At 42.0% G+C, this 24,551-nt stretch overlaps 1 protein-coding gene across 4 annotated transcripts in view; it reads left to right on the top strand.

Moving 5' to 3' along the window:
• The window catches only part of THSD7B (thrombospondin type 1 domain containing 7B), a 378,906-nt gene that overhangs the window by 75,625 nt on the left and 278,730 nt on the right, over window positions 1-24,551 (top strand). Inside the window, exon 1 of one of the 4 annotated variants that reach the window (XM_068195173.1) lies at window positions 6,312-6,454. The exons of 1 other annotated variant lie outside the window; for it this stretch is intronic. The gene's annotated coding sequence lies outside the window, so the exon portion shown is untranslated. Of the gene's footprint in view, window positions 1-6,311; window positions 6,484-24,551 lie in introns of those variants that run through there. 2 more of the 4 variants (XM_068195169.1, XM_068195170.1) reach the window with 2 other exon arrangements.

Raw genomic sequence — 24,551 nt, 5'->3', positions numbered from 1 at the left:
CAGAAATCAGAGAAACCTTCTGAAAAATGTGGCTGAATACTAATCTGTTGGCTGAATTTCTGTTTGTTCTTTCATCCCATTTCTGTTCTGTAATTTAATTTTTTTTTTGTCTTAAAAAATGCTGCCATTTATAGAGTGAACATTTTCCTATTTCGTGGGTTTTTTTTCACGCTTGATGGGGAACTTAACAGCAGTCAATTGAAATAATAAATTTCATCAAGGTAAATGTTTAAGGCCAGGCTGGATGGAGCTCTGAGCAACCTGGTTTAGTGGAAGGTGTCACTGTCCATGGCAGGGGCTGGAATGAGATGATCTGTAAGTTGCTTTTCAACTCAGGCCATTCTAATACCACAAATCTGTAGTATTATCAAGGCAGATTTTTTTTTTAGTGTTAGAACTACTTATGTGTACTGGCTTTGTAAAACATTCACGAGATAAAAGCAGCCAAATCCAGTAAAGTGAAAGCTGTTCATTATAAGAGTGGCTGAGTCAAACCAGATTTCTGCAGACATGCAAAAAGTGCTTACCACCACTGGCATGTTTGGAGGGAGCATTCCTCTCTTCAGTGGATCCCCAGAAGAATGCAACAGGATCCAACCTCCTTGAGACAAAGTCCTTCTTGGGAACCTCCTGTGCTGGCGTGTATCTGCAGAGCCCAAAGTGTGACTAAGGATGATAGGCAATAGCTAAGCAGCATGTTAAAAATAGCAAGTCAATTTAAAATCAGCATCAGAATGCCATTATTGATTGTGTAGAGCAAATCCCCTACCTTGTACTCAACACTTAATTAAAGCAGTGGAACAGGAGCACTAATAGAGAGAAAAAAACAAAACCAAAGCAAAACCATAATGATTAGAAAATATCTTTAATTTTAGTGTTCTGCTCTGTAGTCATCAATAGATTTCAAATCTAATTACTAGTCACTAGCATGAGCCTTCTTTACCTCTTGTTATCACTTTTTCTGCTAAATAAGCAGTGTATTGGGACAAAAAAACCCTTAACACTTGACAGGTTACCAGCTGCTAAATTATTGCCAGTTACTATTTGCAGGGAGACCCTTCTTTGAGTAGGTGCTTGCTGCACTTTCTGTAAAGCAAGACTCCAATCAGGAAAGGTTAATAGCTTGTGAAGAGCCTCCATCACAGCTTTTCTTGCCCTGCCATGGCTGGTGAATAGGTGGCAGATGCATTGCTTCATGCTGCACCCTACTCATGTTTTTCTTTAACCTGCACACCATGGTACTTAAAAAGGACTTTCTCTTACTCACAAATACAACTGTCGTGTTTCCTCAGACATTAACAAGGGTATCACAGTTTTAAGCTCTGGGCTCTCTAGCCAGCAAGATAATTGGTCTTTTGTAGGAGTTCTGCTCTGTGCTTTAATTTGTAGTGATTATTTATTTGGTAAGTGTTCCTCCATCTTCAACCCTTCACTGGCACCAAAAAGTCTGATCCTGCATTCTCAAAAATAACACTTAACATGATCTTGATATTTGAACAGGACAAATGATTCCAATTTACACCCCCTACTACCTGTGCCTTGAACTATGGTATATAGTAAGGTCATGTAAAAAGGAGCTTTGTGTCCCTTGAGAAACACTTGCCACCATTTGTGGGACAGTTGGGTGGAGAAGAATAGGAAGGGACAGATGGGTTGTGGGGAAGAGGGGCTGATCAGCCCCTGCAGGTCTGTGCCACAGGGAGGATTGATTTCAAACCCTGGCTCAGAAGTTATTTCAGGTTCAGGCAGGAATGCACACTGGGATTTGGGTATTGTACTCACTAATGGGTGGTGGGTTGGGATCCAGCATTAACACTGGCTGGATCTATTCACAGAGGTGTGCTCTTACTAGAATGTTGGTAAAGAAAAATATCCTGCCTGAATGAATTTCTTCTGTTGCTAAAGAAGTCATCATCTAAGGATATGATCACAACAGGGCTGCCATCAATTATGCTGGTGTCTTGATAACTCCATAATTAAAAATAAATTATGCTTGGTTCTTAATAGAACTAGTATTAAACTGAATGCCTGTTTAATCTCTGTTAAATCTGCCACAAAGAAATGACACCATGAGAAGTGTGAATGAATGATATCCTTTTTTTCCCGTTCCCTGATTCTAATTACACATGATGGCACTTGCAGTGTCCCTTGTGAATGCACAAAATTGGTGCAGCAGGGGAAATGCAAGCTTCCCTGTGCTGCAGTCTGTTCATTAGCATTGATTTCTGAGGCACTGCCCCTAAGGATGAGAGGATAATTTCTTTTTTCAGTTTCTCATGATCCCAGCTTGTAATAGACTATTAAAAATAACTTTTAAACCTCAGTGTAAGTTCCGGAACAGTGAGAGATGTACAAAACTCCTCATAACCCTCCTTTCCATGGAGCATTAATGCCCAACTAACCACTCCTACTTTGTCCCTGGCCTGCATGTAACACTTACCTGAAGCTGTGCCTTTGGGCTGCAAATCCATTGTGTCAGCCTTTCATTTTCTGCCTGGATTTCTGCTGCTTTTCCATGGTGCTATATGAAAACTGATACAACATTCCATATGGAAAAAGCTGTCATTTATTTGGTTAAGTTATGAACATCCTGGTAAAGCTCACATAGTTCAGAATTCTTCTCCTGAGTTGTACTAGCTTTTGTGGTACAGTGTAAAAACATCACTGTGACCACACTTACAAAGTCTTATAAGTCTACATAAGAAAAATAGAAACCTGATCTATTCATCTAACTGGCTTTGCTCTGATTTGTATAGTCCCTTCTATTAACTTGGGGCATAGGAATAAATGCTGAGTATTGATGAAAAGAGTGCCTATTTCTTGAGTTCCACATTAATTATTATTGCAAAAATTACACCCAAGACATTTTCCCTAAGTTTTTTTTTAATCTTCCTCTTTTGAAAAAAATGGCCATCTACATAAGGAATAAAATTGAAGTCCCACTAGCTTCAGTAACAAATCATAGTGTGCATATTAATGATAAAGACTGAGAGAACAAATCATAGGTGAGCCCTAATTTCGACAGCTCTTCATCCACATTACTCTAGTAACTACTTTTAGATAACATAAAAAGTGAATTATGAAAGTACTAAGAAAGAGTTCCTAACAAATGCAGAATAATTTGATAGGGACATTCTGTACCAGTTTGCTCACTGTCCATTAGTGCTGTAGTGGGTGGCTTGTACCGTTTTGCTCTGAATCCTTGCTCCCTGAGAAACAGACAAAAACTTGGCGCTGTGTTTTTATGCAAGATCACCTCTTTGTTTTTAAGCCTGCAGTGCCATGTTTTGAAACTGCTCTCTGTTCCTGCATAAGCTGTATTCCAGCTGCTGTGCAGGCAGGTTGGTTCAGGTCCCCGCGGTACCAAGTACAGGAGGGGGTGGCTGCTTTGCCCATCTTGCTGAAGATGGACCTGCCTGTAGTCTGTGGCTTTCTGCCCAGCTCTGCTGGAACTGGCTGTTGCATCGCAAGCCTTGCCAAAATTTTTCACAATAACAAGCTCCAATCTACATAACACCTGGCCTGTACAAACCAGGTCATTATGAACTTGATCCAAGCTGTCATTCAAGCGGCTTTGTTATTCCCTTCTTAGGCTGGGCCAGTCATCCATAAGCAAGAGCTGGCTTAAACCTTCCAGACCTCACAGCACTTGGGTACCAGTTTTCTTTCTTTGAGCCCCACCAAGCAGGAGAGAGCCATGTAACAAGAGGATCACAAGCAGCAGAAACACAAAGAAACAATGAGTGATCTGGACTAAAACCCAACCTAACAGGTTACTCTGAGTTCCAAGCTCCTTCCACTATATTTTTGTGCTTTTGCTTTCCTGTTGCTGCTTCTTGGTCTCATCCTTCAGCCTTTCTATTCAAATTGAAAAAAAAGCAGGTTTACTTAATGTATTTCCTGCATATTCACTCTGTAATAATTTCCTACACATCTCTTAATTATATACAGTCATCCATGAATATTTTGAGGAAAGAGAAAGTCCTAAGGAAGATAATCAAAGCCAAAATGTGGCTGATCAGGGGAGCTGGCACTCAGCTGGCTGGAGAACTTTGAGGATTCTCTTACCCTCTTGTGCTGCCTCTTGTTTTCATTAGTGCTACTGCAGGGAGGAGTTCAGGCTCCCATATCCAGATGCAAACTCTGCATTGGTAAATTAAGCTAAGAATTGCAGCACTGCAGTTCCCCATATGCTCCAACTCCAGATTAAGCATGAGGGGCAAAATGGGGCTATTTTTAGCAGACAAGACCATAAGGGCTTTGAGGAGGCAAAGAGAGTGTAACTGCCTGTAGTCCAGAGCCAGTCAGGAAAAAGGAAGTGTCACTTGCAAAAAACTCCTGACATTTCAAGAGGTGTCTTCCATTCTGTATCAGGCAAAAATGAGACCTTTAAATTTTTTCAATGAGAAAAAGAGAGCAGTGAAGCTGGGGCTGGTGCAGCCCCGGTGGGTGCCCTCTGCCACTCTCTCTTGGGGGTAGGGCTCTCTGACCTGGGAAAGAGCCAAGAAAAAAATCTTCTTAAAACCAATCCTCTTTGGCCAAGTGTTTCCACTTTGACAAATACAAATTTTCTCACAAAACTTTGTTTGGAACACTCCTGACCAGCAGTGTGCAATCTCTGGTGAACTGTCCTTCCCCAGGAACTGTCCAGGATTTTATAATTCATGAGAGCAATGGGACAGGCTGAACCTGGAGACAGGAAGTTTGTGTTTCAATCTCTGATCAGGATTTCATATCTTATGATATGTATCATCCATCTCTCTGCCTTAATTTCTACTCTTCTGTCTCCAATCTTTGTAAGGTAGAACTCTCTGAAAGTAGAAACACTGATTTTTTTAAACAGCATCTACTACACGAAGTTATGGTTTCATTTTGAGTTTGTACATGATGTGAACGATCCTTGCATGAAGATTTAATATTTCTGTAAACAGAAAATAAACCGAGGATCGTAGATGATGCAACCATGTCCATTAAAATACTATATATGTTGTTCTTGTTAAATGGAAAATGTCCAAGTGAAACTTGACATTTTCAAAACCTGAGTAGGTTATCCCTCAGGTTCTTTAACACACAGGGGATGTTCCGTTCTTTAACAGAAATAAGAACTGTGTGAAAAGCAGGAATAGATACTGTAGTAATTTCGTTGTGCATACACAGTCCCCGCTTTCTGTCTTAGATATAGGCATTAATTTTTCCTGAATAACTCCTAAACTTAATGACTGTCAAAAAAAAAAAAAAAAAAAGTTCTGCAGAATAATACCTATTTGAATTTTTAAATAGTGCAGATAAAGTAAACTGAGATCATTCACTTCATGTATTTAAAAAGTGATGGATTCAGTATCCTCCCTGCAATCAATAAATGTTCTCTCCTTAATCGAGGACTTCCGCCAATTTGGTGATCTCTTGCACTAATTACTTCCCTCAAAAATATGACTTAGATGAATTTGAAACTAAATGGGACCAGTGTTCCTTGGGCAAAGATGGTGATTCTGTGTTCGGCTGTTGGCCCTTCATTTCAGGATGGACCTTGAGGGGCTGGAGTGTGTCCAGGGAAGGGAAGGGAGGTGGGAAAGGCTCTGCAGCACAAGTGTGATGAGCAGCAGCGGAGGGAGCTGGGAGGGCTCAGCCTGGAGAAAAGGAGGCTCGGCGGCACCTTCTCAGTCCCTACAACTCCCACCTGGTGCAGCCAGCTGTGGGTTGGGCTCTGCTCCTGGTAACAAGTGGCAAGACAGGCGAACATGGATTTAAGCTGTGGCAGAGGACCTTTAGGTTGGATATTTGGAGGAATTTCTTCACAGGAAGGGTGATTAGACATTGGAAAGGGCTGCCCAGAGAGGTGGTGGCGTCACCATCCCTGGAGGAGTTTGAGGAAAGCCTGGATGTGGCACTCAGTGCTATGGTCTGGTTAACAAGGTGGTGATCGAGCATGGGTTGGACTCTGATCTCAGAGGGCTTTTCCAACCCAGTCGGTTCAGCAGTTCTGTGATTACCTGGAGTTACGGAAGCGCTGCGAGCACCTTCAGCACTGCACGGCGAGCAGCGTGAGGAGGCTGGTGACAACGCGGTGTTGGCGATTCGGTGCGGGGCAAGCGTACCACTAAAATGCAGCTTCGACGAGTTTTGTAGCGCCGGCGCGAAACCCTCGGTCCCTGCGCTCCCAGGCGGAGCCGCTTCCCGGCTCCCCTCAGCCCTCAGCCCTCAGCCCTCAGCCCCCGGCCCGGTGCCGCCGCCGCCGCCCGGCAGAGGGCGCCGCGCGCGCCGCTCCCGCGCGGGGCTGGGCGGGGGCAGGGCCGCGCCTCCTCCGCCTTCGCTCCGCCCGCGGCCCCTCCGCGCCGCGGGGCCGAGCGGGGACTGCGCGCCCGTCCCGCCCCGCTCGCCCGCGGCGCCGGCTCCGCAGACCTCCCGCCGCAGCGCGCCGCGCCGGGCTCCATGCCGCGCTCCGGGATGCGAGGAGGTGCGGCCGCCCCGCTGCCGGGGGAGAGGGTGGGTCCGGGGGCTCGGCTCCGCGGGCGGGGGTGTGGGTGCGCGGATGGACGGGCGGACGGACGGACGGACGGACCCGCCGGGTCGCGCCGCGCAGGAGAAGTTCCGCGGTTTCGGGACCGCTCCGGTCGGGATCTCCCATCTCGCTGCTGGTCGCATCCCCCGCGCTGGTCCGGCTCCTCCGAGCGCCCCGGCTCCTGCCCCCGCGGGAGGAGCGGGGCAGGGCGCGGAGCGCCGGCAGCCCCGTGAGACCGGTGGAGTTCGGATGGGGACGGGCAGCGCCAGCCGCGGCCACCGGCGGGCTCGGTGCGGGCACCGCCGCCAACTCCGCTCCGCCGAGCAGCGCTGAAAGTAGCGCAGCTGCCGCGGGCAGGGCGATCGCGGCTGGGTCTGGGCTCCCTGTCGCGCCGGTTGGCTTCTGAACCCCTACTTTTTCACCTGCCCACCCACCCACAGGCACAGCATCGCAATGTGTTTGGGTTGTCTTTTTCCCTCCGTCGATTCTTCAATCGGTGTTTTTAACAAGGCACGCTTATACGCTCCTTCATTAACCATTCATTACTTCGAGCGTTCATTCTTAATTTGTGCTCGTCCTTGTATTTATTTTGTGTATTATTATTAATTCAAGGTCAAACTGTACAGAGTTTGGACTTTATTTATGTGAAGATATGATGAGTATCTGTAATGCTGTTCCTTTCCTCCTCCTCTCCCTCCCACTCCTGTGCCTGCCTGAGCGTTTCTGTAGAAGGCTTTTAAAAGAATAGATGAGGGTCATAAAAAAAGTACTTGCTGACCACTGCCTCCAGTTTTTTTGTATAATTGAAATGTATTGGTGAATTCCTCTAATGAAAACAGAAAATCAGCTTAAAGAATTGATTGCCTGAGGATGTAATTTTTGGAAGAAGTTGTACAGGGAATGTCTGTTGTGTGTGCAGGTGAGTGGCATAATCTACCTGTTAGAACTGGGTACTACTAAAAGTACCTGCGAGAGGACGTGATGGCAGAGAGCTGCTGTTGTTTGTGCCTTGTGTCACACAAGTGCCTTGCATGGCTGCTCAACTTGCATGGTGAAATCTTCAAACTTTTGGAAACTGAAAAAAGTAGTGAGCTCGTTAGCTTCTGACAAGATTACGGTGGAATATAGGCAATGCCATTTCACCTCTTTCAGAGGTGAAGGAGATGGCATTAAAGTGAGGCGCTGGAGTAGGGCTGTGTCGGGGTGCGCGCGGAGCTGCGCGTGGGCTCCGCTGGTTCTTGGCTGGTCCGTGGGGCTGAGACCAGCTCAGAATGCATAACTTTGTGTCTTTGTGGGGACAGGCTCGAGGTGTTAAGTGCTGAATTTCCCTGAGGATGAAATCAGGGGGATTCTGTGCCTGCCTGTACCTTACATAGTGCTGAGCTGGTTTTAGAGCATTGTGGAAGTTGCTGCTTTTACTGCTGCAAACATTATCAAGGAGAGCATGACCCTGCTGTGAGTTGTGGTGGTTTTGCTCCTTGCTTTGTTGGGACTGGATAAAGTTTTCATTGTTAATTATTACGAAAATTATCGAGACACTGTTCTCAGCAGTCTTTTCTGCAACACGAGGGAAGAGCAAGAGATCGTATCCTCTGCTTTTTTATCTTGGTTCTCTGAGGGGAAGCTGGATCTAGTCATCTTCATACATGAAAACAGAGGATTTTTATTTTAGATCACAGCATTGCAAAGCATTTTCTGAAGAATCAGAAGTAAACATCACTCATTAGTAAACTTTCTCTTCTGCTTTGCCTCAATGGTGTTTCAAAGATCCCATTTCACTTTGGTAATGGAAGACCAAAAGAGCTGTTAAGCTCCATCTGTATGCATTAGGGTAGGTGGTTGATTTGTACCCTGGGGCCATATTATCTGCTATTTCATTACTTCTGGATCAGTAATGATATTCAGGAGAACGGTATTTGTAGTGACTGCTTTCTAGGGATGTCTGTTCACTAGAAAGCCTCACCGATAAGATCGCACGCTGCGTGTTTGCTGACGTGCTGTGCTGGTGGAGGCTCTCGGGCTGCTGCCTTTAGTGGCACAGAACTTCTGGGGTTTCTGAGTGAGAAATGGGGATTCCCACGGGTCTCATTGCTCCTTAATAATTTTTTTTTCTTTACCTAAGCAGTATTCAGTGTCTTACATGCCCTCAGATGAGCTGAGCTCTTGTGCCTGTTTAGACACTTTCTCCTTTAGTGTTTGGGCACAGCAGCTACCCCACTGGTTGGGAACAGAGGAGAGCACATGAGGAGCCTGAACAGGGGTGGGAGAAACGTGCCAGATGCTGCAGGTACCCTGTGCCAAGCTCAGTGCTGAATAACAGCACAAAGGTAGCCATGTAAGGGTGGTTTTGGGCAGTGGAAAACCCAGGTGGTGGTTGTCCTTTGGAAGCTTTGGCCTCCCTGTTGGTAGGTGAGCAGAGGGGTTGTGGTGGAAGATGTGCTGTGATGTGAATGGTTTCATCCAGGTGTCCAAGGCAACTAAGCTTGTGTGGCTTTGCAGGCTGTAAGCAAAGAGTGGGATAAGAAAATACCAAAAAATAAATTACCCTGAGTTGACAGCGCTCCACTGACACCACAGGTACCTGTGTCAGCTTTGCTTCCCTGCCCTGCACCGCTGCTGGCACCCCCATACCTTAACTGAAGTGGATTATGAAAGCTGAGCAACAGGGATGCTATTGCAGATTAAAGAGGTGGTGGAATTGACCCCGGGCTGTTGTTCAGGGAGGTAAGTTTTTTATTCCCCATTAGAGGTGTATGCTGTGCTTTAATGGGTTGTGCTCAGTACTGTGGATGGCGGAAAGCAGAGACCTGACTTCTTGAACCACCTGACACAGAGCTGGTTTGGGGAGCTTCTCCAAGTATTTTGTAGGTGAGGGAAACTGACCTGATAGACTGGCTCAAAGTGTGTTCAAAAACTGTGTGTCTGGCTTGTCAGTTTTCAGGAACTTTCTTGAATTATTGGGGGCTTGTTCCAGTATGGTGAGAGGAAAGCATTGTTTTCACAAGACAGAGCTGCTCTGTGGTTTGTTAAGGTAATAGAAAATGAAAATTTGTCTGCTCTGGCAGCAGTTCACAGGCTCCAGTGCGGCTGAGGACTGGGAGTCCTGCTGGGGCTGCCTAGGGGTGAGAGTTTGTGTGTTTTTTCTCTAAACCAGAGAAGCTGTGGATGGGCTGTCATGCCTTGTTATAACTGAGTTTTATGATACAATGGCATCAGACTTCATGGCCAAACTGTGCAGTTGTGGTGTGTTTCTCTGTGTGTTCGGAGTCCTCCCACACTGTTGAGTTTTTGCCCACACATCACTTAATTTCTTAACCTGAGCTTTGAAAATACTGATTTTATTTTTTACCGGGATTGCATTCCAGCTTTTCTGTTATTTGCCCCATTATAATGAAATATAAAGTGGGTGTGAAGGCGGGGTGTGAAATGGGGGTGTGATTGCCTGGTGACACCAAGATGGAGCTGAGGGATGCTGAACTCTGGCGGGTTCCTTCAGGAAGCTGGGCATCCCATCTCATCCAGAGCTGCTTCTAGGGTGGTGAAGTGGGTGCTGTGGGAGGGGAAACAGATAAAGCACTACAGGCAAAATAAGTGCTGTTTATTTGAAGAAAAAGAAAAAAATTCAGGAGTTTGTGCCAGAGGATGAGAGCTGTGTGGGTCATTTAGAACCAGGAACTCTGCAGGGAAGTCAGGTTTCTCTGCTTGCTCTGTGAGGCTGCACAGACCCAGCCTCTGAGTCACCGGTGACCTGTCCTACCTTACTTCTGTGTCTAAGCACAAGTGCCCACTGTCTGCAGTCTGGTTTGGAATAATAGAGCAAAAAAATACTGTGCTTTGGACTGGCAAGCTTACCAAGAACATGCTGGTAATGCTCTTTCTGCTTTGAATGCTTCCTTATTGAGTCATCTTCAGGCATTCTTTTGTACTTCTGCTGTATTTAGTTAAAACACTTGAATATAAAGGACATGCTGCATCATTTTTATTAGGAATGCTTTTAGTTGTACTTCCTTTCTATTGTGATTTTTATTTGTTAAGCTTTTGTTCTGATTGAAAAAAAACTTATGCTTTTTTTTCTTTTTTTTGGAAAAGTATCTTAGTTTTTCTTTTCAGTCCTATCTAGCTAATTCTCATATTTGTGTCTGAAATTAAGGTAACTACTTTAAAAGGGGATTGTTGTTTTTTTTTTTCTACACCACCTGCACTGACAGAACAGGCAGCTGTTTTGAGAAGGTGCATGGAATGGGTAAGGAAAGAGGTTCAAGGGCCACCAAGAAAGCAAACAAAAAGCTGTGGTAGTGATGCAGGGCCAGAATGTGTGTGTGATGCGTGGTGTCCATGCATGTCCCAGGCAGGTGGGGAAGGAATCCCACGCAAGATGAGCTGCTGTTTGATCCCTGTGGTGGTTCTAGTGTCCCTTGGTTGTGCAGACTCTGTGTTGATAAAGGCAGGATGTACAAACCCGTTTACAGTGTGATGAGGTATCTCACTGTGTTCTGAAAGGGTAGAATGAAGCAGGAGACAGAGAAAAGGGTTTTACAAGTGGAATGAAGATTTAAAGGTAGTTAAAAACAATGAGAAGGTGGAGAAATAGTCACTCTCCTGACTCAGTTGCTTAAACAGAAAATGTTTGTGCAGGAAAGGGATATTCTGGTGGGGAATAGTGGGTATTTTTGAAAGGTTGAAGGTAGGATAACTTAATGTGGCAAACTTTTGATCCCAGGCTTGTTAGGAGGGAGGGGGGATTCCTTATGTGTCTTGAGGTTGCCAGGAATGGACAGAAAGACACTGTGTCATTTGGCTCTGTCAGACTGGCATAGCCTTCCAAAAGAAAGATAAATGAAACAATCTCTTCACTCGTTAGGTATAATTGTGGCTGTTTCTGATCCATCTCCCACAATAACCTGTAATTCACATTGGCATTCTTTCAGCACAAGGTGACAGCAGTGTGGAATTCTGTCTGCTGTGTGTTCAACAGGGATTTGTGGAGAGGATATGTTGCCACAGCACATTGTGGCGTATATGAGTGTGTGTGTGTGTGTATATATATATATATATATATATTTGTAATTTTATGTCCGTGTATAATGGGACCGTGGTACTGAGTCTTTAGACAGATGTTTTTATCTTTGCTTAAGTACCTGTTTTAAATGAATTGCTGGGTTTTCATTGCAAAATTGATGTCAGCAGATAGCAGAGAACAGAGCAGTGAGCCTGAGGGCACTGCAGTGTGGGGGAAATGACTCCTGGGCGTTAACATATGCCTCTGAAACACTTCTGAGTGCTGTAGGCTGCAAATATTTATGATTCTATAATTGATTTCAGGTATCTGTAGTAAACACGATATACACATTTGGTAAAGGAGGAAGCAGCAGTCTCTGTGATTGCCATTTTCTCCAGCAATGGTGCAGTTTATGGAGCATCAATTTTTAGTGTATGGTATTTATTCAGGAAAGAAAACTTAGGTGGTGGGAGGCCTGACAGTCACAGCAAACTTTATTTTACAAAGTCGTCCAAACAGAAACACACAATAGGATTTCTTCTTGTTCTTCTTTTTTTTTAAATCTGTGTGTGTCTTGTTTTGCTATTTAAAAATTTACCTGTGTTCCCTCTTGTGAAATGTTTTGAAATAGTCAGAAAGATCACCTGTCCTGTGTAAGAATATACATTGAATTAAATTACTGTTAATAAAACAGAGAATACATCAGCTGTAATGGATGGAAGAGCAACCTGAGGATGTGGCACAGTAATGGTGAGCGCAGTCTCGCCGTTCATGAATGGGATTAAAACTGGCATTTATGAGCGAGGGAGGCTCTCCACTGGGATGGAGTCTGTTTTGTGGCTGGCTTTTTGTCTCTAGGGGGTTGAAACAGAGCTCTTTCCCAGAGCCTTTCTGAAGCTCAGCACAGATGATTTGTATTCTCCTGGAGAGTAATTTGTCAGGAGATGAACAGCAATATGCTCAGTGTTTGCTGCAATAGAAAAGACAAGTCCAGTTAAAGACTTATTTCTTCAGGTGAAGTAATTTTTAAACTTTCCATCATAAAAAAAGTCATCAATACCCCTGCCTGGCCTAGATTTTTTTCCATCTCAAGTACTTTGGTGGCAAATTCAGGTGTGCAGGAAATGAAGCAGCCCAGAGCTTCCAGTTGAGGAGGACACAAGTTTGGTCCCTGGAGAGCACATATCTTGTGAAGGGTCACTGTCTCAGAAGTCAGATGATTTGGGAACTTGGAAAACTTGTCTAGACATTGTGATGTAATTTTAAGTAAAACTTTGTTGCAAAATGGGAATTGAAACAAAATAAGCAAAAGGTTAATTTTCCCTGAAACGAATCCATAATTTTTCGGTAATACAGCTTGGCTGACTAAATGAAAGCTTTAGTGTTGATTTCTAGCAGAGGCAAAAACAAAATAGGCATTTAGTTCTAGTTCAGTTCTTTTTTCTTTTGGGAAGGGAGGTGTGGGGTGTGTTGCACTTCTTTTTTCCCTTTTTCTAAGTTTTTTTTTTTTCATTAACTGAGAAGCCAAATCACGTCCAGCTCTCTGAGCACTGAGAATTTCTGTCTTCCTGTTGCTTCTTTGGGGCAGAGCTGGGAATGATTCTTCTTCAGTATCTGGTGTAAATTAGATTTTATGCCCAGGCTGGATGGGGCTCTGAACAACCTGATCAGGTGGAAGGGCTCCCTTCCCACGTCACAGGCTTGGAGTGGGATGATCCTAAGGTCCCTTCCAACCCAAACCATTCCATGTTTCTATGATTTTATTGAAATTTGGTACTGGCACCAGGGAAAAGGGATGTGTGAGTGACAACCAAGAGAATGGAAGCTGTGATGTGATGGGAAGGAGTTTTGGTGAGTGCCAGTGGGAACAAGAGAGGCAAGCAAGTGAGCTGGTGTTCAGGAATGCATTTGGACTGTAAATGTGTTCAGAAAACAAGTTGCTTGAAGCCTCTGATTGGCAGGGGGGGGAAGAAAAGACATGAGAAGGAGACATGATGCAACTTTGATTTTAGTTATCTGCAGCAAAAAAGGATGTTTTGTGCCACTTTGACTGTGAAGGAAATAGGAGCCAGAAAGGAGAGGTTTAACAAGCAACAGGATGGAGACAGACATGATGAAGGCTTGTCAGGATTTGTGGATTTGTTTTTTCCCTTAAAATCTGTAAAACCCTACTCCCATCCTTCAAAAAGCCTCTATATATTTAGGAACATCAATGGTAATATATCATGTCAAATTAGTTTGTTATATCTGCTTCTATCATGTCTAATTTTGGCAGGAATTATAACACTAATTACATTTACTGTCAAATTGATTGCCCCTTCCCTGTGCAGCTCTAGCTGAGCCTGTCTTGCTCTCTGTTTAAATAGGTATGGCTTTTTTTCCCTGGCTGTTTGGAAGACTCTGGACTGTGGAATACCCTTTCTCTGGGTCTGGAGAAATATCAGCTTGTCAGTCTTCCAGATGAGCTTTCTTATCAGGGAAGGTTTAGAGCAGAAGGGTATTGATGGACTAGAATTATCAGATTTTTTTTTATTTTTTTTTTAATTTGAGAGAGGGATTGGGATAGACAGGAGATACATACATATATATATATATATATATATATATATATATATATATATTTCTTTACTCTTTGGAAAGAAAATGCTAGATGCTTTGTGGGGCAGTTTTGAACATGACATGCTCTGTTGGTTTTTCAGGGCATCAAATCAGCCTCTGTGTTTGACAGCTTAAAATACAGATTAGATGAAGACAGTAAATAGTAGATACATTATTTTGATTCTGCGATGCTCTTTATGAACATTTCTGAAAGAAGCAACAGGGCAGCTGAGTAAGAAGCTGGGGAAAAATGTGAGGCAGGAAGGTTGAGTGGGGAGTGATGTTAGCAGGAATAAAGAAAATGGAACTTGGCACTGTGGCTTCACTGAAAATAATCATAGCAATAGGCAGTGCAGAGGATGGTGAGGTGGAATGCACTATGGCATGCAGAACTTCTATGAAAGCATTTTCAAAGTGTTTTGCCAAAATACCTCTGGAAGGCAGAACCTAAACTGCAGTAGTTTGGAAGGGCAGAGTTTGGGAAGCATCTGATCCTGCAGAGGAGCACGTTTGGAAGTGAAAAATTTGGAAATTACTTTTCCAAAATGGACTTCAATTTGAGGTTAGGATTAATGCCTGTCTGCCTTTAGGAAGATACAAATAGTTACTATTTCCTACTAAACTTGAAAAGAGAAATCTGAATAACACTACTGGGACTGAGAGTTAAAGGTCAGAAACTCTGAATAGCAGCATTAATTGCTCCATTTAAAGGATATAAAGGATCAGAGTCTTTCAGGGCTTGTCTAAGGAGGAGAGCAGTATTAATGTCAGTAAAGGATGATACAGCAAGACTCAAAAAGGGGAGGTTTTTTCATTTGTTACTCCAAAATAAGATGAACATACAATTTATTTGAGTGTAACTTCTGAAGTATTGCTTCAGTTGTGTGTTATGTTTAATACTTTTTATTCCGTTGAGCAAGATCAAAGTGCAAGAAATATTACCAGCAGGATTAGATGTTGCAGTGCACACTGGATTGCCTTGGTCCATCCAGTGCAGAGAACTTATTTCCTTATTTTTTAAAGCTTTTAACTCTTTGTTGAGATTGTTGTCACAGCCTTTCAGCAAATGGTGCTACACTTGATTTCCCACATTTGTAATCTTCAGGTTTGAACCATTGTCTTTGCAAGTTGTGCTCCATACTCTTAAGTGGTGTTTTAGTGTTACTGACTCTAATTAAAGAAGATAGGGTGCCTCCGAATAAATTATCTTATGCATATTCCTACTGTTGCTGACCTCTTATTATTAGCTCAGGCTATGTTGGAAAAATGTAAATATTGAGGGAATCAGTGATATATGATAGAACTTGTTGTTGGAATGGATTATGCATTTTTAACATGACGATAATTTTTCAGGAGCCTGGGTTTCCACAGCTGCCTGTAAGATTCTGTATGATGATAATGAAGCTATTTCTGCTTTCCTTCTCTCACTCATATATTCAGAAGATTACTTACGTGCTTTTTCATGCAAGGAAGGGTTTTGGAAATCAGAACTTCTCAGTGCTGAAGAAACAAATAAAAAGCTTTGTTTTATCTACAGTCAGATTTTCAAAGGAGTCCTTGTTGTAAAAGCACTTGATGCTAAAAATGTTGTTGGGTTTTTCTTACTCATTTTCTTTGCATCCCTTGCTGCATCCTTTAGGAAAAACCCTCTTTTCTCTAGGGAATGAGGAGAGTTGAGGGGAAATGATCTTAATTTTCAAACAAGAATGCTTTTAAAGTATTTACATTTGTTTAACTTCATAGCCATGGGTGGCAGATTTCTTTTTCTTCTCTTGATTTCATATGTGCTTCTTGATGATCTGTTGAAAAATATATAGATTTGGCTATTTCAGTTAACATAAGAGAAAGTACTTGCCTGCTGACTGTTTTTTGTTTAACTTCTAGGAGCTTGCCTTCACTGGGATAGATTTTAGATTTTGTAAGCAAATCCTGTTGGACTATGTAATGATGTTTGGATTAAGTTGCCTTCCTATTGCACATTCTACAGGAAAATGTATTTTCTGTTAGTCTGGTAGATGGTTGTATAGGATAGATTTTGATTGCTTCTGAAACAGCAGAAGTCTCCTAGGCAATTCTATTAAATCCCAGGTAGTTCAAGGGAGGGGAGGGAAAGGAGTTCACCTCCTCCCCTTTCTCCTGAGGCTGGGCTCAGGTGAAATGTGTGTGAATCTAAGAAACTTCTGATGCTGAGGATCTGGGATGTGGTAAGGAAAACATAAGGTTGCATACAAAAGATGGTTAAAAAGTTGTATCCAATACTTCCAGCTCTTTCAATACACTCTTGGAGTACCTCGGTGTTCTTGATTTTTGCGTTTTTCTCTCTTTTGTTTTGTGAGTTCTCTAAGGATGGTGTGAGCTTGCCGGTTGGATCAAATAACAATGAAGAAGGGAAACACTTAAGCTTAAACTCAACTTTAAATACTTGAAGTATTTAATTATAGAAAGTGTATTAAAAAAAGTTCATTTGATACTTGGCTGAGCCAAGACTTATGTGCTCAGGATGGACCGTGAAGACCTTGTCAGGCAGGTGTTCAAGATCTGGCGTTCTCCCTGTAGACTGGATTTTTGTGCTAACAGTGTCTGCAGTTATGCATTGTTGAAAATACTTGTGTTTTCTGTGGATTCAGATCCCTGAAAACAAATGGTTGCAGGTTGAAATATTGGCAGCCTGGCAGGGTATTTAAGCTTGCACTGTAGATTATTGTTATATTTGTTTACTATCTGGGGATGCTGCTTGCAGAGCTAAAAACCCTCTGAGCTGATCATTATCAAGCTTTTAAAAGGAGTAGCAAAGGAGGAGTGTCAAATTCCATCTGACATATGAATAAAGGCCTTTCTTAAGTGAACTTATCTAAAACTTCAAAAAATAATACAGTAACTAATACCTGACCTTTTAATTAAAAGTTCACTGTTTTTTTTAGGAGTTAGTTCTGTCGAGATACTTCTGCAATGTAATGCTCTTGGTGGCAGAGATTTTGTATTCTCCTCGACGGATGAATGATTAATGATCTCAACACTGCCTTCTGGATCACCTTGTAAGAGGTCTCCTTCATCAATCTGGCAAGGGGATTGTATGGCAGTTTGCACCCTAATTACAGTCCCCAGCTGGGGGTGTGCTGCTTAACAGATTACTTGTAGCAGAAGTGGAGTCAGTGCAGATATGGATGGCCACGGAGTTGTTTGATGCCGCAGTTCTAAAATTAGATTTCCTTCTAGAAAAAAACATCCACTTCATATAAGCAGTGCAGCAGATAAAAGTGTTTAGCTGGAATTAACTCTGTAACTTAAAGGTTTAATAATAACAGCGCTTCTGTGTTTCCCTGTTTTCATTGTTTCCCTTCCCTTCTCTTGCGGTCTGATAGACCAGGGCGGTATTGCAAGCCAGAAATTTTATTACTAGTGGAAACATTAAGGTATTCCACAGGGCAAAACAAAAGTGATTCAAAAGGTGCTTTTACAGATAATAAGTTTTAGCATTGAGCAGTTTACCCAGAAGGCAACAGATTATTTCTAGTGGTCTGTCATTATTGTTGGCCTTTTTTTCTGGCTCATTTGTGGTGTAATGCTGCTGCTCAATTAAGATGTATTTTGGTGAGAACCATGAATGACAACGTCCACCAAGAATATTGCTAAGCATATACATCTGTGCCTATTGCTCAGGCTGACAACTCTGAGTGTGTTGCTGAGAAACAGCTCATTTAAGGACTAAGGCACGGAGGAAAACTTGCACAGGATCCAGCTAAACACTGAAGCAAAGTGCCCATTTGGTATTTGACGACAGGAAGATTTTAGGCTTGGGAAGGATGTAATTGCCAAATGATTTTCCAGGTATATATCAGTGTTTTAGGTGTCAATGTTGCCAAAACAGATAACATTGTAAATATCATGACAATCTGGAAAAAAAAAATCTAAGTTTTTTTAAATGATAAGAACTTATTTTCATGGTCTCAGGATCATCTGGGCACTGGTAACTTCCCACTGGGTGACATGTATTGGAAGGACAAAGGCAGTGGAGAGGGGTACCAGTAGACTAAGGATGGAGGTGGAATATTAACTATTTGTGCTTATATCCTGAAGAATATTAAAATTGAAAAGATTGATATTTGTGTTTAGGACAGTAGAAACCTTCAGCAGTGCAGTGGCTGCTGTGAAGGTGGGGGTATGAATGTTTGACATCATCTAACTTGAAAGAGGAAAACAAGTCTTTACTATGCAGTGAAAAATTAGATGACTATAGCTGACCTGTGTTTAAATGCTGTGGAATGGCAGTGAGTCTGGACAGTCTTCTCCCTGTCTGGAAGCTTGACTCTTGGAGTATAGGAAGGAGCTTGATCAGTGTGTGTCAAGCAGGAGTTTAACACTGTTATCCTAGGTTTGGAAGAAAATCTCTGAAGTTTTTACTCCTAGAGATGTTCAGACAGCGATTGGTTATGGTTATTTACTCTTTCTAGGTTTCCTTCCCCATGAGAAGTGGAGGAGTTGACTGCAGAGTTGCTGTATTGTCTGGAAATCACATACACTTTATGGTGAAAACACTTGAAAGAGATTGTTCGGAAGGCTCTGGTTTCTGTGGCCCAGGTTTGCCCTAGGTTGAGACTTGGGGCTTTCCCTGTTCTGCTTCCTTCTTGTTCCTTTGACTTCCACCAAAAGTGAACAGTCCTTCAGTGCTTCATCCTCTCAGCTAAAAACTAAAGGCTGGCTCTTCAGCTTCTTTTATTGTCTTGTTAAAAAGCAGATGTAGTGTTTCCTCCCTATCAGTCTTTCAGATGGGGGAGCAGCATGGTTTGGTGTTCTTGGGAGCTTCATCACTCTTCTGTTTGCAGAAGCAATTGGAAGGAAATGATCCAGGTCGTCGTTATTACTCATATTTTGTTTTTTTCCAGTTCTGCAGCTTCAGCTCCTTATTTGAGCTGCATTGGCACGTCATGAAGCACCACATTTCGGTCTGTAGTTGTGCATATTAATAGCCAAGTGATGCACAGCCTCTCCCTGATCTTGGTTTTCCATGGTGGCTCTCTCAGGTTTTGTTCCAGGACAAATACATTGTAGGTACTCAAGAGGAAAACATTTTCTCCTAAATTATTTTAGCAAATGGAAACCGTTTTTTACTCTGGCTGAAGACTTTGTCTTGGCTGTAAGCCTGAGAGATTTAAACATTTGCAGTTCCTTTTATTGTTGAAACCTGTGCAGCATATTTTAAGTGAGCAAGCAGTCTGTCAAGTAACTAGAAATCATTACTTTGCCAGAGAGTTATCGAATGGATGTGAAAACAGGTGTTTGTCAGATTTTTACCTTCTGGACTGAATATTTTTGATGTTTGGGAACTTTTATCTGCAGTCAGCCATTGTGCTTTGGAGAGAAGGCTTAATTCAGATTATCTGAGTAATCAGGGAGCAGAGATGTGGGTCTGTGATTCATAATTGAAATTTAGCCTTTAGATTAACTTCATTAGTATGCTGTTGAACAAGGACAGGGTGTTAATAAATGAAAAAATCTTTCTGGGTTTAAACACCAAGAGTTGCAATAGGTCTTTACAGTTGATGAAGAATTTTTATTTTTTGCTGTGACAGCATTATTTTTGATTTGACCATGCTCTTTTTGTCTTTATTCCTCAAAATTTTACAGAGATAAATAGAGAAAAGTTTTATCTGATGTGAGATTAAACCCAAAATTCTTCTAGTAAAGCCATGTTTATAAGCCCCTCTGAGATCAAGAAAAGGAACATTAAAAAATAGACTTCATTTTCCTTTCTAACTGATGATTTAGAGTAATGAGTGAAACCTGACTTATGTTCTTCAAAGACATGAAACTTCCTGAGGAACTACAAACTTCAGAATCTCCAGTCATTATCTTATAAATGTTTCTAAAATGTTTATTCTACTGAGATGACAAATATTAACTTCTGATTACTTTGTAAATTCTTGATCTTGAATTTAATTAAAGGACTTTTCCAACCTAAATGGTTCTGTGTGGACTATCTTACAGTAGTCCACAGGCCATCAGCATAGAAGGTAGTATTCAGACTTCTCCAAGTAGAATTTTCTTGCGTGAAATGAAGGTTAATGTAGTTGAGTTTTGAATGACTTTGCTGTAATGGGGGAAGTTATAATTGGTTTTATTTGTAAGAGTTTTTTTGCATTTTTATGCAATGTTTTTTATGCTTTCCATGGTTGTATGAAAGATGTTGATAGACTCTCATTCATTAGTTGTGGAGCAGTACTAAGAAAGGAGGTTCACAAAAAACCCGAAAAAAAACCAACCAAAAAAAAAAAAATAATGCCAGTTACCAGAACGGAAAAGAGGATATTAGGGATTTTTGGTTCTTTCCCATCTTCACAGTTGCTCTTGATCTCCCTAAAACCTGTAGCAGAATATTTTGAGTTGTCTGTATATGCGCTCTTCAGCGGAGAGTCATGCACTTGGTGTAATCCTCTGTGCTTTGAGGTGCTGAGGCCTCTGCTTCGGCAGGGAAGGATTATGGATGTGGCTTTTCTTCCTGCGTTCAGCCTTGTGCGAAGCACAGATTGTGAACAACAGAGCAGATTGGTGTCTGGTGCTTGAAAGGCTGGGAGCTGAGTTTGAACTCCTGCATGGAGCCTCTGTGGGCCTGCAGGGGTTTGGGAGGCTTTGGGAATTGCTGCAGCTGAGAGTCTGGGGTAAGTAAGGGCACTTTGGAAAAGAGAAGTGAAGAGAAGAGCAGAAAGTCTGTGTTACAATAAGTGGTGTGTAGAGTCCTTCGGTATTTGGGAAAAGCACAGATTCTGATCTGACATACAGCAATGGGTTATGTTGCATTTTTCCACAGGGTTTGGCATGGGGGAACACATGGGGGCTTAAAAAACTCTAGAAAGCTGTGACTGAGAAAACATAGCTGGTATGAGGCAGCTTAAGATATATGGAGTCTAATAACTTCCATTGTTTATCCCTGTGGAAGATGAGTCCTAACCAGCAGACATAGCTCACATCCCAAAATGTCTTAATTCTCACAAAAAGTTGTTAGGAAACCTTGACTTTAGAGACACTGCTGGACTGCACTGGTGGGAAATTGCACTATCAGTGGTTTCTAGCTTACTACAACCACTCTGTAGGAGAAGTTAAATGATCCGGGCCCAAAAATATAAATTAAAATTAATTGAAAACATATTTCCTATTCTTTTTTTTTAATATTTGCTATGTCTTTGAGCAGTGCCCAGAGTATAACATTGTGTTCAGTTTTAAGTAGAGAAGCCTAATCTGTAAGTTTCCATTTTTCAAAGAGAAAATGATGCAGAAGGAAAGAAGAGAGAGAGAAAAGGGAGTTAATTAGAGAACTGTGGACTTTAGATAACATTTAGCTATAGTCCAATAGTACAAAGTTTGAATGATGAACTACCTGGTTGAAGACCAAAAGATGAACTCAATCTCCCCATAATCGTTAACATTACACCTGATAGATGTCATGAGAGCAAGCAGTTTGTGAAGATTCTTGAATAAGGGGTGATGATGGCTTTGATACACTTAGTGAAGTGGGGTTTCCAATAGGAAAATAGTGTGAGAGAAATATGCGAAATGTCTAAAGAAATGGGGAAAAATATATTTGCTTTTCAGGGCACCACTGTTGATGTTTCATTTTGACAAGATGCTGTAAATAAATTCCCTGGAGATGCTCAAGAGTCAAATATGCTTTGCAGTATTTTGTTTTCTATAATTGAGAGCATTTCTGGTTATCAACAATTTTTTATTCATCTTGATCCTTAAGCTGGGAGGAATCCCCTAACCTTGGCAGTACCAGGAGGGGAGTATGTTTAGCCTTTGCACACTCTGGAAAACTTGGGTCTGAGCAAGGGCACCCACTGCCAGGTCATGGCTGCCCTCACTCACTAGATTTGCCATGCTGAAAGAGAATTACATAAACTAGAGATCATGCTTAATTCAAATGGTAAAATGCAAATAGTCATTTATCTGCAAGATCTGAAATAGTAAAATCCTGGATGGAGAAATGAGAGAAAATCTTCACTTCCTCATTCATTTGCAATGGTTAAAATGGGAAGATTTGTCAGTGTGATGTGTGGGAGCCTCTCTTGATGTGATGGGGGTCAAGTGTTCCTCTTGCATTCTTGATGCTTCCCATAGTGTTAACTGGAGAATATTCATGAGTATGCTGGTGTTTATGGCCAGTCTGATGAAAGATGCAGACAAATGTAACCTTTTAACTATAATTGAGTTTATTTTTCTTACTCAGGGGTTAGCGTGACCAGTGAACTCAAATAGATGATGCTTTTTCTTTTTATTTATGCAGGTGAGAGGGCTCGAGGAAATGGGGAGAGATAGGGGAAATTCAATTAGGTGTAAGAACAAAGTTTTTCGCTGTTAGGGTGGTCAGGCATTGGAAGAGGCTGCCCAGGGAGGTAGTGGAGTCACCATCCATGGAGGTGTTCAGGTGGAGCTGGATGATGAGGTTTAGTGGTTTAGGGGTACAGTGGCAGTGCTGGGCTGATGGTTGGACTGGATGATCTCAAAGGGCTCTTCCAGCCCTGGCAATTCTATGATCCTTTGCAGATCCAAGTGTGTATAATTTCCTATATTTAAGCAATTACTTAATTACTCCTCACCTCAAAGAAGGATGAAACTCTTCTCCTACATCTCTTTGGTGACTTGACTGTCTCTGTGTAAGGGGTCTCCTCTACTGAATCTTGTACCTTGCTGTGTAGAAGCTGTCATTCCAAACAGAAATGCTTAAAATACTCATTGCTAATTACCGGTCCTTGATTGAGGCCATGTCACAATGACAGGTACCTGATGTAGTGTGACTGAACCAGTCCATAAAACCTCTAAGAAGCCATAACTCATGGATATCCTTATTCTAATGAAACATTATGGTAATAAAGTTTAGTTTCTGTAAGACAAATGTGTATGAAATATAACCTCAAGTGAAGACCTTTCAGTGAACTGACAGCTTTTCTGCTCTGTCCTCATTCTCTATGCCACTTTTTCCACTCATCACTTTTCATGGACACATCCAAAAGATGAAATGCAAGATGGGAAAATGTTGAAACCCACTGAAGTCAGTATGAGGTTTCTTGTTGATATAAATGGGAATGCAAAAGCAGAGGTCCTGTCCTTAGCTTTAAATAAATTTCCCCCTGTATAGAAGCACTGTCTGGAAATAGGCTATCAACATGCCTTGAAAGAATTTAAGCAAAAATGAAAAAGCATGAGTAAAGTTTGCTTCCAGCTTTTAGTATAAATATTTTGATATTCCAGATTTTCATATCATCCTTTTCTTAACCAATTCACAGAATCACAGCCTGAGTTTTCAAACATCTGCTCGTTTGTGGAAGGTATCCTGGTAGGCTGTTTCTGTTGAAACAGAGCTTAATCTCTGGCTTCACTGATCCTCTCTTTTAGTCAGAGCTGTCACTTACTTCAGGTCAGTTCAGGCACACTATAAATCAGGACCTTCTCACTAGTCAATCAGCGACTGATTTAGTTTTGCAGCACTCAAAGGCAGTCGTTTCTGGTTTAAAACTGAGTTAATATGGCACATTGCTGGAAGCTTGTGGGTTCTGGAGCCAAGACTGCTTTGTTGCTGATTCACAGCGTGGGCATAGGCAAATAATTTTATGATTTGATGTAGAAATACTTGCTGTGCTTCAGTCTTTGTCTTTTCCCCCCTCTGTGTTAACTTGAGTTCTTTAAGGCCCTGGAGTGTTCAGAGTTATGTGGCCTCCCTAGTACCTGGAATTACTTGGAGATGGAAAACCACTTACCCTGGTGTGTGCCTCAGATGGAGACATTTGTGCTAATGGAGCTTTAAAAAACAAAAAGCTGTGTTTGCAAAGGCCTTTAACACTTGCAGACTAATTGAAAGTAAGACTAAATGGAATTTTTATTTTCTTTTGAATGTGTGGAAAGCCTTCATCCCATTCCATTCCCTGTCTGCACCACAGCCCAAATACTGGAAACCCTCAAATCCTTTACAGTACTGAACAGTGGATAGCAGGTGCATCATGATGGGACTGAACTGTGCATGAAAATATTAAAAGTACTTGGGAGGGATCACATTCTCTGATGTGCAGTTTTGATTTCTGTGCCTCACACTGGATAAAGAGTTACTCTCAAATCTTGGTATTCCTGTGGAGGGAAGAGCTATGTGTATATACTTGTGCCTCTCTGGGTTTCACAGTTATCTCATGTGTATATTCTGTAACCTTTCCATAATCTCAGAGAATGGGAAAGCACTGCTGGTGTGAAGATGCTAAACATTTCAGTTTATTAGTAAAAAGAGAAAAGTCCCTTGAAAAACATTCACTTTTTAAAATGCAACAAAGTTCAGACTTCTGTAATTGTTTCAAAATTTAATATGCTTTATAAGTAATAACAAATGAAACCTGTTTTCCTGAGGCAGATGAAACTACAAGGATAACCTATAGCAAATCAAAAGAAAGTAGGAAAGGCTTTCATCCTCCTATTTCC

This window comes from Anomalospiza imberbis, chromosome 7 (genome assembly GCF_031753505.1).
Source record: "Anomalospiza imberbis isolate Cuckoo-Finch-1a 21T00152 chromosome 7, ASM3175350v1, whole genome shotgun sequence".
Taxonomy (NCBI): domain Eukaryota; kingdom Metazoa; phylum Chordata; class Aves; order Passeriformes; family Viduidae; genus Anomalospiza; species Anomalospiza imberbis.
The sequence above is the reverse complement of the archived record's forward strand: the minus strand, read 5'-3'. Positions and strand labels throughout refer to the sequence as shown.